This window comes from Apus apus, chromosome Z (assembly GCF_020740795.1).
Source record: "Apus apus isolate bApuApu2 chromosome Z, bApuApu2.pri.cur, whole genome shotgun sequence".
Taxonomy (NCBI): Eukaryota; Metazoa; Chordata; class Aves; order Apodiformes; family Apodidae; genus Apus; species Apus apus.
The window spans coordinates 68,761,415-68,776,243 of NC_067312.1; positions in this window are offsets into that span (position 1 = coordinate 68,761,415).

Sequence of the window (14,829 nt, forward strand, 5' to 3'; positions counted from 1 at the left end):
TTGTGGAGTCTCCATCCTTGGTCATACTCAGCCCCTGACCTGATGTGGACCTGGGCAACCTGCTCTAGCTGACTAGGCTCCATGTAGGACTTTGGACTGGAGCAGGTCCAGAGGTGCCTTCCATCCCCAGCTGTTATCTGTGATTCTGTGCTCAATTCAAACCACCCTTTGGGAGCCCAGTTTTGATCTCAGTCTTCTGACAGGGAGCTCCCTGCCAGTCAAGGGTATGGTTTTACCATCTCCTTCCCAATTCTGCTTGTTGTAGTGCTCACCAAGTGCCTACCAAGCCTAAACCATGCCATGGTGGATGTAGTTTTGTCATCCAAGCAAGATTTATGGTTGGCTGATGAACTGGGACCTACATAGCGAATTCTGATTCATTAATCTCATTATAAAAGCTGCTTTGCTTTTATTCAAATTTTAAGTCTGGCTCTTATACTCCAAAGCAGGTGGAGGAGGGATCAGACCTCATCAGACTGTTTATGGCATTGAGTAGTATGACCCTGACCTACCCTGCCCTCAGAAGTCAGAGGTGGAGCTTGAATAATTAAGATTAATGTTTGGCATTTGGTTTCCACCTTCCCTGATACTAGTCCTTGTGAATGCCCATAATACCAGAGGTTGTGTAGTCATTTGCAACCCTCCTCCTGTCCCCTGGTACCTTCTCCTCCTATTATTGTCATCTTTTCCCAATAATAAATGATAATGTAAGGAATTGTACAACTATATGAACAGACAGATATTCTTCTCAGTTAGGCAAATATTGGCATTGTTTTCTTTCCCCTTTAGCTCCAAGATCTGTGGATTTGTCCTCATCCTTGGCAATTAAAACATGTTTCCTGAGGCAAACAAAAGGAAAATAATACAATAATAAAATGAGAATCCTGCATCAGCCTGATGTTATCCTGACAGCAGATGATGACAGATACATTAAACAATAAAAGACCTTCTTTGAAATACCGACTTGGAGGGGGGGAAGCAATTCAAAGGAGAAAAAACAAGCTTTCTGCTCACTGTGAGTTGATAATAATTACAGCAAAATTAATTACTTGCCCTTCACAGTAGCTAAGCAATTATACCACTTGGATCTTCTGAGTTCTCTGTGCTTATTTATTGCTAAATTAATTAAATACAGATGGTTTATGACTTTATTACCTTAGTGCAGTCACACTAAAAAAACCCTAAAAAATCCTACTGGCACACAAATGAAGCATCTGGAAATCTTGGATGGATGAGGCTGTTGAGGTGTTCACCCCTCTCCATCGCTGTCTAAGCTCTTCTCTGTCTACCTGGATTACACACTTCAGGCTAACAGTGGGGGAAAATTCAGTCTGCCTTCCTTTTAGTCAGCACTATAACCACTTTCATAACATCTGTGTTAAAAAGCAGTCTGAGATAAATCCAGCACTGCAGTGTCTTCTGGAACTGACACCCCGACCAGGCTTAAACTGTGACACTGTGTTTCTCACTTGACATTGTGAGTGGTATGTCAGGAACTACACGACTGTGACACCTCCAAGTAAAAGAGATTGTGCTGGTGCACAGCACCACTGTGCGAGGAGATTCCAGTATGGATAAATCCAAGGCCAAGTTTTTCAGGTGCTTTTGGCCGTGTTACCTTTAGCAAGTGAAGAGGAGATGTTGTAAAGGCATGGCAGGCAGCAGAAAGCATCAACAACTGAGATGTTAATTGCAGTTGGTTTTGTTTTCAGAGAGGTGTCACTAACAGGAATTAGAAAGGAAAACAACACTGCAAACATAAGTGGGTTTTAAGACTAATTACTAATCTCCTTTTTTCACAGTGCAAAATTAGCCCTGTGACCAAAACATTGAAAGATTATCTTTAAAAAAAGCCAAGAGTGCTGATCAGTTCCTGCCCGACAGTTTCTGTGGGTCAATTTTCCTTTCAGTTAGGAACAGCTGTATGTCCTATGTTTTATCTCTTCCCTGCTCATTCACAAAGCACTTTTTTGACCTTAATAGGAGATGGCAGTAGTCAGGCATTTTGAGAGAGACCACCTCCACCATTTTGAGAAGGGCTTTTTGATGGATTTCTTGCAGAAGCCATTGATCAGGTGGGGCTTTGTGCAGAGTCAGCATCTGTTTCATAAAAAAACTGAGCAAGTGCTTCTGGGTATCTTAAAAGCAAGTTTGCTCAGCCAGGCTTTGCTTACCTCTGATAAGCTCTCTAGAAAGCTGCAGGGTTTTTTAATCTGGATCTGAGGGGCTCAGAAGATTATGTTTGTTGCTAATAAGTTATTAGTGCAAAGTTAGGGAAGTCCACTACTTTTCTATTTTCAATTTTCAGACTATTGCTGTAATTACAATAGCTCAGGCAGGCTGCAATAGCCATGGACAGTGCTCTCAGGAAATTAGAGAGAACTAAAAAGCAAAGTCTGCCCTTCCTCCATCCCCTGTTAAGGTTGGGAGCCACGCTGAAGTGACACTTGGTAAAGAGTTTCCAGCTCTTCAGTCTTTCAGTCCATACAGGTTGTGTACTCACATATCTGTATGGCTGACATCAGTGGTTTTATAGATGCATTAGCACATATTTTGTTATATCAAAGTGCAAATGTTTTGCATGCAGCAAGGCTGAGCTAAGGTTTCTGCAGAAGCTGAATGATGAGGCCCTTGAAAGCTGAGAAATTACAGGTTTAGCATTTTAGCCATTAGCAACAGCAGGTCAGGGCTGATAGCCATGGCTCATGGATGGCCTCTGGGAGTACTTTGACCCGGACAGTGGTACAGCAGGAAGGATTTGGCCTCAGACACTGTCCCTTTCTGAGCTCCCCTTGTAATCTTGTTATCCTCTGATAAGAGTGTTGTCTGAGTGCAGGAACAGATCATCCCATTTGGGTGTTTTGACAGAACCATCACACAGATTCTATCCTCTGTTCTGATGTCAGTCAAGCCTGTCAATGCCTTGTCTTTATAACTCTGAAGCCTTGATGGTCTCCGTGACACTGTCACAGCATCCTTATATCTCTCCAGCATTTCCTGTCACCTGTGGACTCCAAAGGTTGTCCTTCAGTGACTGATTTATTATTCGCCTCTGGAATTAGATACTGCTCTTCTGTCAGATGTGGTAAGCTTTTCATCCCTTTGTGCTTTCAGCGTCCATCTTTCTCTTGCATGTTGTATGGATTTCTAGGTTTTTCTATTAACAGATTTATATTCACACAAAAGGTGTATCTTACTCTGTTCTCTGAGGACAGAAAAGCCACTAGCCCGTGTCAATGTGTCTCATGCATCAATACCTGAGTGCATCTAGACCTTCAGATGCTGAATCTTTCAAAGCCTGGAAGTTTCTGCTGGCAATAAAACACATCTTTGATTTTTGTTTTTCTAGGAGTCAGACTTCCTGAATTATTTCGGTGATAAATATGGCTAATGTATTTTTTCATTAACAGCATCAGTCAGGTCTGTCACTTGCAGATTTTTACCTAGATTTCAGTTGCTTTTCCTACAAACTAATAACAACTCAGAATCTAATATTGAGTATAAATTTATTTATATTCAGCTGTCTTCTTTGGGGATTTGTCTAACAAAGGGGAAAGTTTTTTCAGAAGAGAGTATTTTTTTGTCATTTATTATGCTTGCTGAAGACCCCCAACACAATTAAAAACATTCTGTGCCATTGAGCCCCAAGAATACTGCCAAAAGCCATAATTTTCTCTCCAAAGGGGATTCAGGAGTGTTGGTTCCTGGGAAGAAAATGGTTAAATGATGAGTCAGAATTTGTATCTGCTAATTGCTTCTGTTACTCTAGTTCTTTTCCAATTTTGTCCAGCAGAAATTTCTCCAGAGTTTGCCATCAAGAGTGTATTGCAAAATTACAGTTAGGAACACTGACTCTGGCTGCAGGAGCAGCAGAGGTGACTGGAGAATAGTTATGTACTGAAGAGCAACTATTAAGAATTCATTATTTTTCTACAGTCATGTACACTATGAATTTGCAGTGGTAATGCACAGTGAAAATGGGGCACTACTTCAGACTTTCTGGATCACCCAAGAGGAAATGGTCCTTCCCTTATAAAAGAAGCCACAGATGGGCCTACTTGATTAGACTGTTCACCACTTAGTAAAAGCTTGAATGCACTGCAAGTTTTGAAGGTAATTTCTCATATTTTTACTCCCATTTTTGAAAGCAAAATCCATCTTTATTGATCTTTTCTACCTATTGATAGAGGAGGAATTGCCATGCCCTAAAAAAGTGTTTAAGCAAATTTAGGCATTATTAGTCTTTATAGTATCTGTCCTGAGCCTATTTACTTCTTTTCTGCAAATTGCTGTAGATAGACACCTTCTGAGCACTTAAAAAGAAAAAAATAAATTTTTTTGTATAAATGTAGTTTCTTTTTGTTGTCTTAGCCTCAGAACATACATAACACTGTCTGCACCTTTCTGTAGCATGGTCGGAATGGGGAGGGAAACTACATGTAATGGAAAGAATTGTATATAAACAGGCAGAACAGAACTGAAAGCTGAGTTTTACAGTTTACACATCTAGCAAGAGATAAAGTATTTATTATACTTATGATATACTTACATAGCACTATGTAATTATAATAGTGCTCTTTGGGCACTCTGCCTACTGGATAATACGTATTTCTCACACAGGCACATCAAGAGCTTGGAATCAAAAACTACCTGAGTAAATGTACAACCTTCCATTTACTCAGATGTTACACTGTTTGATTTTGTACTCAGCATGCTCTCTCACTTCAGTGGTTTTTGTTCAGAACTAGGGGATGTATCAAATTAGTGCTAGCATTGCAGTAAGAAAGAAAAGAAGAAAACACCTGCTATCACTGAGGACTAAGCTTAAAAATTCAGAGAGAAGGAAAAAATAAAGGACAAAGAGAGAGGGAAGAGAAAGAGGCACACAAAGGAAAAATGGGAGGGAGAGAGAGGCAGAGAAACTGAACAGAGTTCACATCACAACTTCCTTTTTTCCCTCAAGTTTCCTGTGAAAATTTCTGGAAATAGCTTTATCCCTAAAGTTCAGAAAAAAAATTGCATTTCAATAGCTGCTTTCAGATAATTAGTTTAGCTGAGTCATTACACACACACACAAACACAAAACCAACAAAAAATCTCTTTCCAAAACCTCAGTAATCCTCTATAGGCCCTGACAAGTGCAAAACATACCTACCCTTTTAATGACTTAAAATTTGCATGTGCAGGTTATTGTCCCCTACGTTAAGCAATAGAATCATAGAATCACAGAATAACAGGTTGGAAAGGACCTCAAGGATCATCTGGTCCAACCTTTCTAGGTAGTGCTATAGTTGACATGAGATGGCTCAGCACCCTGTCCAGCTGAGACTGTCCAGTGTGGGGGAATCTACCACTTCCCTTGGGAGACTATTCCAGTGTTGGACTGTCCTCATGGGGAAAAATTTACCTCTTGTGTCCAGTTGGAATCTCCCCAGGAGCAACTTGTGCCCATCACCCTTGTCTTTTCCATGTGACTCCTTGTAAACAGGGAGTCTCCATCTTCTTGGTAGCCACCCTTTAAGTACTAGAACTTGGCAGTAAGTTCTCCCCTAAGCCTTCTCAAGGCTGAACAAACAGTTGTCTCAGCTTCTCCTCATATGGCAGGTTCTCTAGTCCTCTGATCATCCTTGTGGCCCTTCTCTGGACCCTCTCCAGCCTGTCCCATCCTTTTTTTAGAGCAGGGACCAAAACTGAACACAATACTCCAGGTGTGGTCTGACAAGGGCTGAGCAGAGAGGGGTGATGACTTTGTGATCTCTGCTGGTGATGCGGCCTGAGTTTAACCCAGGCTAGAAAACTCGAGTTGAATCATGGATCACCCCTTCTCTTCTCCTCGATGGGAGGAGGGATAACCCCAAATTGGCTGGTTTTACTTACCTTGGAGTCCTGGCAGTAACAAAAACATTCCAGCAGTATCACTAGAAAGCTTAGTGAAGGAAAAAAAAAATCAGTAAAAGTGGCTTACATCCTGGCTCAAACCAGGACAAATACTTTGTGGTTGATAGGTTTCTTAAGGAAAAAAAAAATATTTCTTTGTATTGAAGAATACAAGATCAATGGAATTTTTTCTCTGTGTAGTCGTTCACTTGCCTTTTAAACTTCTATAAACTTTGTCCACAAAGTCTTTCACATAATTCCTCATTCTTCTTTGAATTCTGAGTACAACAAGGCTGAGTAGTGCATTGAATGAGAGCTAGGAAAGCTTCCTCATTTAGCTATTGCTCCCTTTCAGAGAGTGAGTAATTTAATTTTTCCCTGTTTCAGTTTCTTCGTTGTTGAAACAGATGTAAATACAGTGTCCCTCATAATGCACATTGGTGGGTGAAAGGTGATGTGGAAGCGCAAATTGATGTGGAAGCGCAAATAAATTGTTGTTGGTACAAGGGGAGGACTTTACAAGAGCTAATGTTAGCTGACTGGGATCAAGGAGATGGATTTGCAAGTAAGCAGGAACAGAAGTAGTCTGAACTGCAAAACTGTGGAAGGACCTGACAGGTGAATTTCTTCCTAGGTAGTTGGCTTGAATTCTAGTCCGCAAAAATCTGACAGCACAGATTCTCAGTAAGCATGATGGGAAGTTTGATGGAAAGTGGGAGCTTTTGTTATTAGATTATGGATATTGGTGAAAAGCTGTAATCAGATTTTGAAAGAAAGATGTATTTCAGTGAATTTTGAGGGGCTCGGGGTTTATAGAAGCTTCATCTTTCTGCCTCAAGATAAAAAACATAGTAGAAACAGAATGGCTGTGGTGATAGGTCCTTTAGATATGCCTGATTTTTGATCAAGGAGGAAAGAATGCTCAACCCCAGGCTATTTTAGATATCTGTAGAAAAGCTAATAGAAATGGTTAATAACGTTTTGCATCATGTAAACATCTCTGTTTACAAACCTAATTACACAGTTATCAGTAAAACTAAGCTTGTGAAATACTTTAAATTAGCTCTTCGCTTTGAATTAGGTGAATACCTAAGTTTTGTCACTCCATTTAGTGAAACGGGAATTAGAATGGAATCCTTCCAATAACAAATGTGTCTGGATTTTACATTAAAATAATGAAAATCCAGTCACACATTTGCATATCACATAGCACATGCTTCTAATTCCAGCAGATTAATAGGTTGGAATATGTCTTTTTGTCCAGGGCTTACTTCTGAAGATAGGTCTAGTTCTGTGGTTTGTTACAAAACAGGTATCAAAATTCTTTTATGCCTCAAGTTGAAATGGAGTTTTTACAATAGGGAAAGAGACTCTTCCTGGAAGAGGCTTGGGGTTGGAGGGCCGTGCCCTTTACTGAAAAGCATTGCGGAGTCTTGTAGTGACACCTGAAGAATACACTGCATGTTAAATACCTCAAGCATCTTGATCACAAACTACGTTCCCTTGGAATGTCTGCCCTCCCAAGCCCAGTTTGATGCCAGGTGATGTCAAATTCAGCTTCATTTTACTGACACAGTTACATTGCTGTGGCAACAACAAGTGACATCACTGAAGAACCTGCCTCCAAAGCATGGGCTGGGGTTCTTTTCATGTGCAGCTGTATCATCTGTTTTCAGGCTGTCTGCTGTCAGGAGAATCCCTCTGGCAGAATCTCTGCCGAGTCCCAAAGAAGCAGAAGATAGAATAAAGAGCAGTTTCTGGTTTGCTGTTGTTGCTCAAGTTGGCACATATAAATCTGATAAATGTACAGAGAGAGGCATAGCTCTTTTATGAAGTGCTGTTCTCTTTTCCTGCATCACACAATCATATTATTGAGACAGCATCATGTTTCAGTGTTTGCCAATGAGAATATCTATAATGGAGGCATGGGTTTCAGCCAGAGGAATGAGACTCTGGACATACTGTATTACACCTTGATTTTTGTTTACTGTGACTTCATTTTCTAAAAGTTGAACAGGCAGCAACTGCCAGCTGATTGGCCCTGAAACTGATTGAAGTCGTTTGGGCTAGCATCAAATTCTAGCATGAACCCAAACAGAGCTTCAGGCTGCACATTCCTTAAGTTGACAATTACATTTGTGACTCTAGCTTTAAAAATCCAGATAATCAGTATCCTAGGAATTTCACCACCACCTGCTGGGAATCTTGAAAAATGATGTGTTTAGGACAGTGGTGGCTTTGTCAAAGACTGGCAGTGTAATGATGTCACAATGATAGGTTCATGGAAATAGAATAATATAATGAAAATGAGTAGTGGAAAAGTAGAATATGTATTTATTTGGAGAGGGCTGATGATAACATATTTGTGTCAGCCTGGCTCAGTTTCCCTTTATCTACTTTTCTCATTACATCCCATTTGCTTTCCTGCTTTATTGACTCCCCTTCATGTTTAGTGTAATCATAGAATCATAGAATGGTTTGAGTTGGAAGGGACCTTAAAAATCATATACTTTCAACTCCCCTGCATGGGCAGGGACACCTCCCACTAGATCACATTGCTTCAAGCCCCATCCAACCTGCCCTTGAACACTTACAGGGATGGGGCTTCTCCAGCTTCCCTGGGCAACCTGTGCCAGTGTCTCACCACCCTCACACTAAAGAATTTCTTCCTAACGTATGTGCTAAATCTCCCCTCTTCCAGTTTTGATCTGTCACCCCTTGTCCTCTCACTACACACCTTTGTAAAAAGTCCTTCCCCAGCTTTCCTGTAGCCCCTTCAGATACTGGAAAGTGCTCTAAGGTCTCCATGGAGCCTTCTCTTCTCCAGACTGAACAGCCCCAATTCTCTCAGCCTGTCTTCATAGGAAGGGTGCTCCAGGCCTCAGACCATCTTCATGGACCTTCTCTGGGCTTGCTCCATGTCCTTCTTATGTTATGGACTTGTGCATCTTCAGGTCCTTCAGGAGGTCACAAACCTGCTCTTCTCCTATAGTGGGGGGATCTTCCTTTTCACAGTTCATGCCTTCGCCTTCTCCAACTTGGATGGTGTGACCAGAGACTTTGCCTGTGAAGACTGAAACAAAGCAGTCATTGAGCACCTCAGCCTTCTTTATGTCCTGCATGGCCAGGTCTCCAGTTCCTTCTGAAGTGGGCCCACATTTTCCCTTGTCTTCCTCTTATTGCTGACATACCTGTAGAAACCTCTCTTCTTATTCTTAACATCCCTGGCCAGGTCCAACTCTGTCTGTGCTTTGGCCTTCCTTACCTGATAGCATATTAATGGTATCATATTCTTTACCTAAACTGATCAATTTATTTATGTCTGTCCCAATGGGATTTTGTTTTAAAGAAAAACACCTGAAAGTCAATTCCCTTCTTTCCCTACTGGCCTTTTGTGTCAAGTGGTAACTTTTTGTAACTCCCAATGAGATTGCCTCTCAGTTTCCCAGTGCCATTCACTCTTTTATTCTTGTTTTCCCCAGAGTCGCTTATCATGTCAGATCAAACCAGTTCAAACTTACATTACCAAAACAGAACCATGAGTGGCAGGGAAGGTCAGCTGACCAAAAGCACGGTTCTAATGTGTAGAGCATTTTCCTTTCAGAGGGGGCAATGATATAGGAGTGCACAGAAGATCTCCCCTCTTACATTCCCAGGCATCAGCGGCAGTGTGTGCTCGTGTACACATGAGCAAGTTCACATTTCTTAGTGAGCTACTCTACTCTACACTACTTAGAAAGGACTTATCTAAGTTTATTAGTCATGCCAAATTCTCTCAGGACCCACATCCTTAGCCTGCTTTTCCTTGAGGACGGAGTAATCAAGGAATGCAGCAACAGCCCCAAAATGCCACCTTCCTGAGGATATCCCAGGGTTTGATTTATTTTTTTAAATTGTTATTATCAAATTCTCATTTCAAACCATCCATTATATGATTTTTGCAGTGTTTAGAGCACAGCTCTTTTCAGATGTTGACAGTGTTCAGGGTCCTTCACACAGCAGAAATCCAGGTGCCAAGGTAGCAAAATTATAGCGGTTTCTGGATTACTTGGGTTAAGATAATGGAAAACAGGGCATACATGTGAAAAAGAAACACATGAATGTCCTCCTCATTGCCAACTGTGACAATGTACTTGTAACACTTAAATTCTAGCTGTGTCAGTACTGTCATGTCAACCTAATGAATTCAAAAGCAGATTGTGTGAAAGCTGTCACTGAATAATTTTTTACTGAAGTTATTTCTATATTTATTACTCTTGAGATGAATTCATACTATGACATAGAGGAAATTGTCTACCTTATTATATTTACCTTAGTCTCCTGAGGTGCGAAGTGTACTTTTGTATTTGCTTATGTGACTCTTTGAGAATGAACCTAGCAATATGTTCAGCGATAGTTTTTTGAGTCCAATTAAAGGATTTATTTTGGAAAGACATGGGTGACTGCACACTGAGTAGAATCAACACGGGACCTCCCAGGCATTCAAAGGACATGGAAGAAATCCTTTAGTGCATGTGAGAGCTTAAAATGGCTTTTGGTTTAATATTTGATCATTCATACCGCCTCATCTCTCTTTCCAGTATCTATGTTTGAAATGTCAAGGTGGAGGTTTTTCAGTATTAAGCTTTCCAGATTTCCCTTACTTTGCTTCTTTTCACTGGAGGCAGAGGCACAAAATCATTCAGCTCCCTTGGAGATGAGTTTTCCCTTGGAAAACCAGAAGTTGTCAGATTTTCAGCATCCTCTTTGAGTTACAACAGTACTGAAGCAGCAACTGACAATTCCCCTGACATACAAGGTCTAGTGATTTCCATCAAAGAGAGGCAGTACTCAGATACAACTCCAATCAGTTCATTCTTGGATGACTAGTTTACTTCCGTTTCTGCAGGATCTTTTTTCTTTTTAGGGCATTGTTTTAAAAGTACATGTATGCATAGAGGACATTATCACACTGGCTAGAAAGAGCACACTAAGTTACCAAGATGCACCCAGTGCAGGTTGTAAACTCTGCAATAAAAAATTGAGTGTTTCAGTGAACTTGTTTACTCAATTTGTTATGCTCCTCGCTCATCTTTATAGGGGGGATTAAAATGGACTAATAGGAACAGAAAAGACTTAAAGTGAATAAAAAATGGCATGCAAGTGATGTCCCAAACCTTTCCTGAGCAACACCTGTCGTGCTTGGGCTGCCCTGCAAACATTGCTTGGAAGGGAAGGATGGGTGTAGAAATGAGATCCTCCCTCTTCTCTCCTCTCCCGTCTCTCCCCTCTTCTCCCCTCCTGCTACCCCCGGCTGAGCAGGGCGCTAGCAGGGCCGTGGCAGCCCTTTCTGGAAGAAAAGGGAAATAAATGTCTCTTCCCCTCGTGGTGTCTCCCAGGGCTGCTCTGCCCCTTCTCCTTGGGCCTCTCCCTGCTGGGGCCCGGCTCTGTGGTGCCTCTTCCCGCAGGAATCCTGCGGCAGCCGCGCACCTGCAGTCCCGAAGGTGCCGAGGGCAGAGCTGGCAGGAGGGTGTGATAAATGACTCGTTCCCAAGTGGGATCCTTATTCAAATTAGTAATTTATTAAGCAAGCAAACAGCGCTGGGCGCGCCGGGAGTCTCCATTCCACCGAGATGCGCGCGAAACAGTTCCAGCTTTCAGTTTTTATCTCTTTGACTAATACATATTCATTATTATTTCCGAGAAAGGGTCGGCTTATGCTAATAATTTTAAGAATGAGCGTTTCTTCTTTTTCACATACTTCCTTTGCTGCAGCAAAACCTTTGGGCGGGCTGCGCGCGCGTGTCCCCGCTGCTGTGACGTGGCGTCCCGCTGCTGGCAGCAAAACCCGCCGTGTCAGAATCAGCGCTGCAAAGCCGGAGCATACCAGAACTTCAGAGTGTAGCTCAGCACTTGTTGCACCGTGTGGGAACAGTCCATATCTGACCACGTTTCCTCCTGTGACTCTAGCGCTGTTTCATATTGACACGAATCAGGTAAACACGTCTCACAAGGGGAAGCTGCTTTTGTCACCGGTCCGACACCTCAGCCTGCACCAGGCCCCTCTCTCTGCCCAGCTCCCCACACTTGTTGCTCTGCTTTGCTTTCTCCCCGCTCTCCAGCCTTGGCCAGGCTGAGCTCGCTATGGGCAGGGCTGCCAAGGACACACAGGCAGGGGCAGGGCAGGCAAGCCAGAGGCAAGCCTCTGGAGCAACCCTCAAGAGGGGCTTCTACCAGCACCAGCCTTCAGCAAGGAGAAAAAAGGCCTTCAGCTTTTCTCGCACCCTGGCAGTCACCTCACTTCTCGTTTGGCCACCAGAGAAAGTGATGAAGGACAGTGGGGTCATCCCAGATCAGCTCCTTGCTGGACCCAACACTCAGCTTCTGGCAGCTTCTGATTCCCAGTCCTGGGTAAAGCAATTCCCTTGTCTGGTAAATTCTGCTGACTAGGGAAGCACAAGGTTTTCTTTCCATAGGGGTGGTGGCACCAGAGGTATTTCCAGCATTTGGTACAATGTTTCTACTCCAGGACAAAGGTGGATTGAGAGAAGAAATGCTGAGGTATCACCAGAGGAAAGGAGATAAGGATAATGAGCTCGGGTAGGTGCAGATGTTAACAAGAGTCATGTTCTCAAGATTTTACCTCTGTCTATGTGCTGTCCACTCACATTCTCATGAAAAGAAAACTCAAGGTCACACCTGAGCAGTACAACAGGATCAATATTTTTTTCTGCTACAGTGCTTGTTACATCTCTGATGCACAAACACCACTCTGAATTCCTGGCACTTTCAACAAGCAGGCTGAGACTTAGATGGCACCTGCTCTCTCCCTCAATGCTATACACCTGGGTTCCTAAATTCGGATATGAAGCGAGACAAAGCATTTTACACCTTTACTGTGGGTCACTACTAGACAAAACAATACAGCAACAGGTCTCTGTCCACAGCTGTATTGCACATTAGGGAAAGGGATGGACGGAGGCAGCACGCCTCATGCTGGGCTGGGAGGCAGTGGGAGATCTGCAAACCATTTGCCAAGGGGCATTTATTCCTCTGAAAGATTTAAACAGGATAGGCTGGTCCCATTAAATCTGACAACTGGCCATTGTTTCCTAGCACAAACTGATTCCAAGTATTTGCCAGAAACTAGTTTAGTGGGGAAATAATTATCCTACTTTATATTCTAGACAGAACTGCTTAAAATTCCCTTTGACCCAAGATTGTTTTTTACTTAAATTCCTTCTTTAGATGCATAACCTGGATGCCACTTACACATTTACTCTGTGTTGAAGATGATAATGCATTCTCCTATTGCCTTCCATCAACTATGTTCATTATTTTATCTCACATAAAACTGCATGTAAACATCCCGTCTGTCAAACTGGCTGTAGCTTTCATCTGATGAGTTTTTTTTACAAACCTTCCACTTAGACTTGGTTTATCTTTCAATTTTTAAGAGGAGAAATGCACCCCACCAAAGCTATTTGTACTTCTGCCCTTTCAGATTCAAATGTAGCTGGAATAAAAGCACAAAACCCCTGTTAAGATTCCACATTAAGACCCCCCCAACCTAGATTTGGTCCCCAGCTTTTCCCTGGGACAAGGCTCTGTGTCTCAATTCCAGCGCTTCAAAAATGTGAATGTCATCCCTGTCTTACATCAGGCAGTGATGAGAGGAAGATGAGTAGGTTGGAGACTGCAGAGGGGCTCAAGGCACAAAGGTGCCTTGCAGGGCTGCACTGGACACACCACTGCCCAGCAGCTCTGCAACTGTAGAAGCCCAGGGCTGCTTTTAGCAGTAGGTCGTGCCAGGCTCAGAGCTGCTTCCCATTTGTAAGCCCATCTGGTAATTTTCGTAAGAGCTGTTGTCATGCTCAGTGTGAGATATTTAGTGCTGTGAACACAACACGTGTTGGCTTCTTATCTGTAGAAGAATACTCGTTGTATTATACTACGCTGTGCCCTGAAAAAAAACCCAACAACAACCCAAATGCTTTTTCATTAGTAACATTTGAAGGATCTGGGCAGCATTAGTGGATTAGGACAGGCAGTCCAGATACAAACCGTAGCTGACCAAGGGCAGCTTCCAGCACAAGAAAGATGTAAACAGCTCCTTACCACTTACGGATCTCTCTCTGGAATACTCTTTAACTTTCTGTTAAACATACTTTCTCAAAATTCTCTTGTGGCAGAGGATGATGCACTTTGGGATAAATGAAAGCAAAATGGCTCTTGAGTTTTTGTTTGTAATGTTTACTGACAAAATTCAATTAGAAACTGTACATGTCAATGCTAAGGCACTCAGTTAATGTTTAAGCTACTGTGAATATATAATCCTCTTACAGCCTAGATGATTTAATAGTCACTCTACTGAATAACCATGCTTCTTTCCCCACAGGTGGAGCAGCTGTATACTGCAGCCTACAGGCACAGGATTTAACTGCTTTGGAGACCTTAAACTGGAACAGAGTTGGAAGGATGCCACTTGGAAAAAGTTTTCTTTTATGCACAAAATATTTATCATTTCAACCTCACTCAACACTTATACAGAGACAGCTCTCTGAGAAGAGTTCAGTGCACAGAACTAAAACAAATTAAATTAGTGCACTGAAGCTAAAGAGGACACATTTAATCTCATCTCTCCAAAGGTCTTCAAGAACTCATTAAAAAGAAGTTTTACATTTTAAATTAAAGTCTTCCTAGGAATGACTCGGAAAATACAGCAATGGATTCCAAGGGTCAAAGTCACAGAGCCCCTCTCAAAATAGGAAAAAATATCACTAGCCATCAGAATTATCTTGTTTTAAATTCTATAGTTCTTTAGAAAGATGGAAAAACTAGAGAGTAAATAAATATTTTTTTTAATTTAAAATTCTGGCAGTGCCCTGCATGATTCCAGCCACATGGTATTCACATGGGAACAGGCACCAGTGAAGCTGGTAGCTACTTCAAGAGGCAGCGCACAGGCTCTTA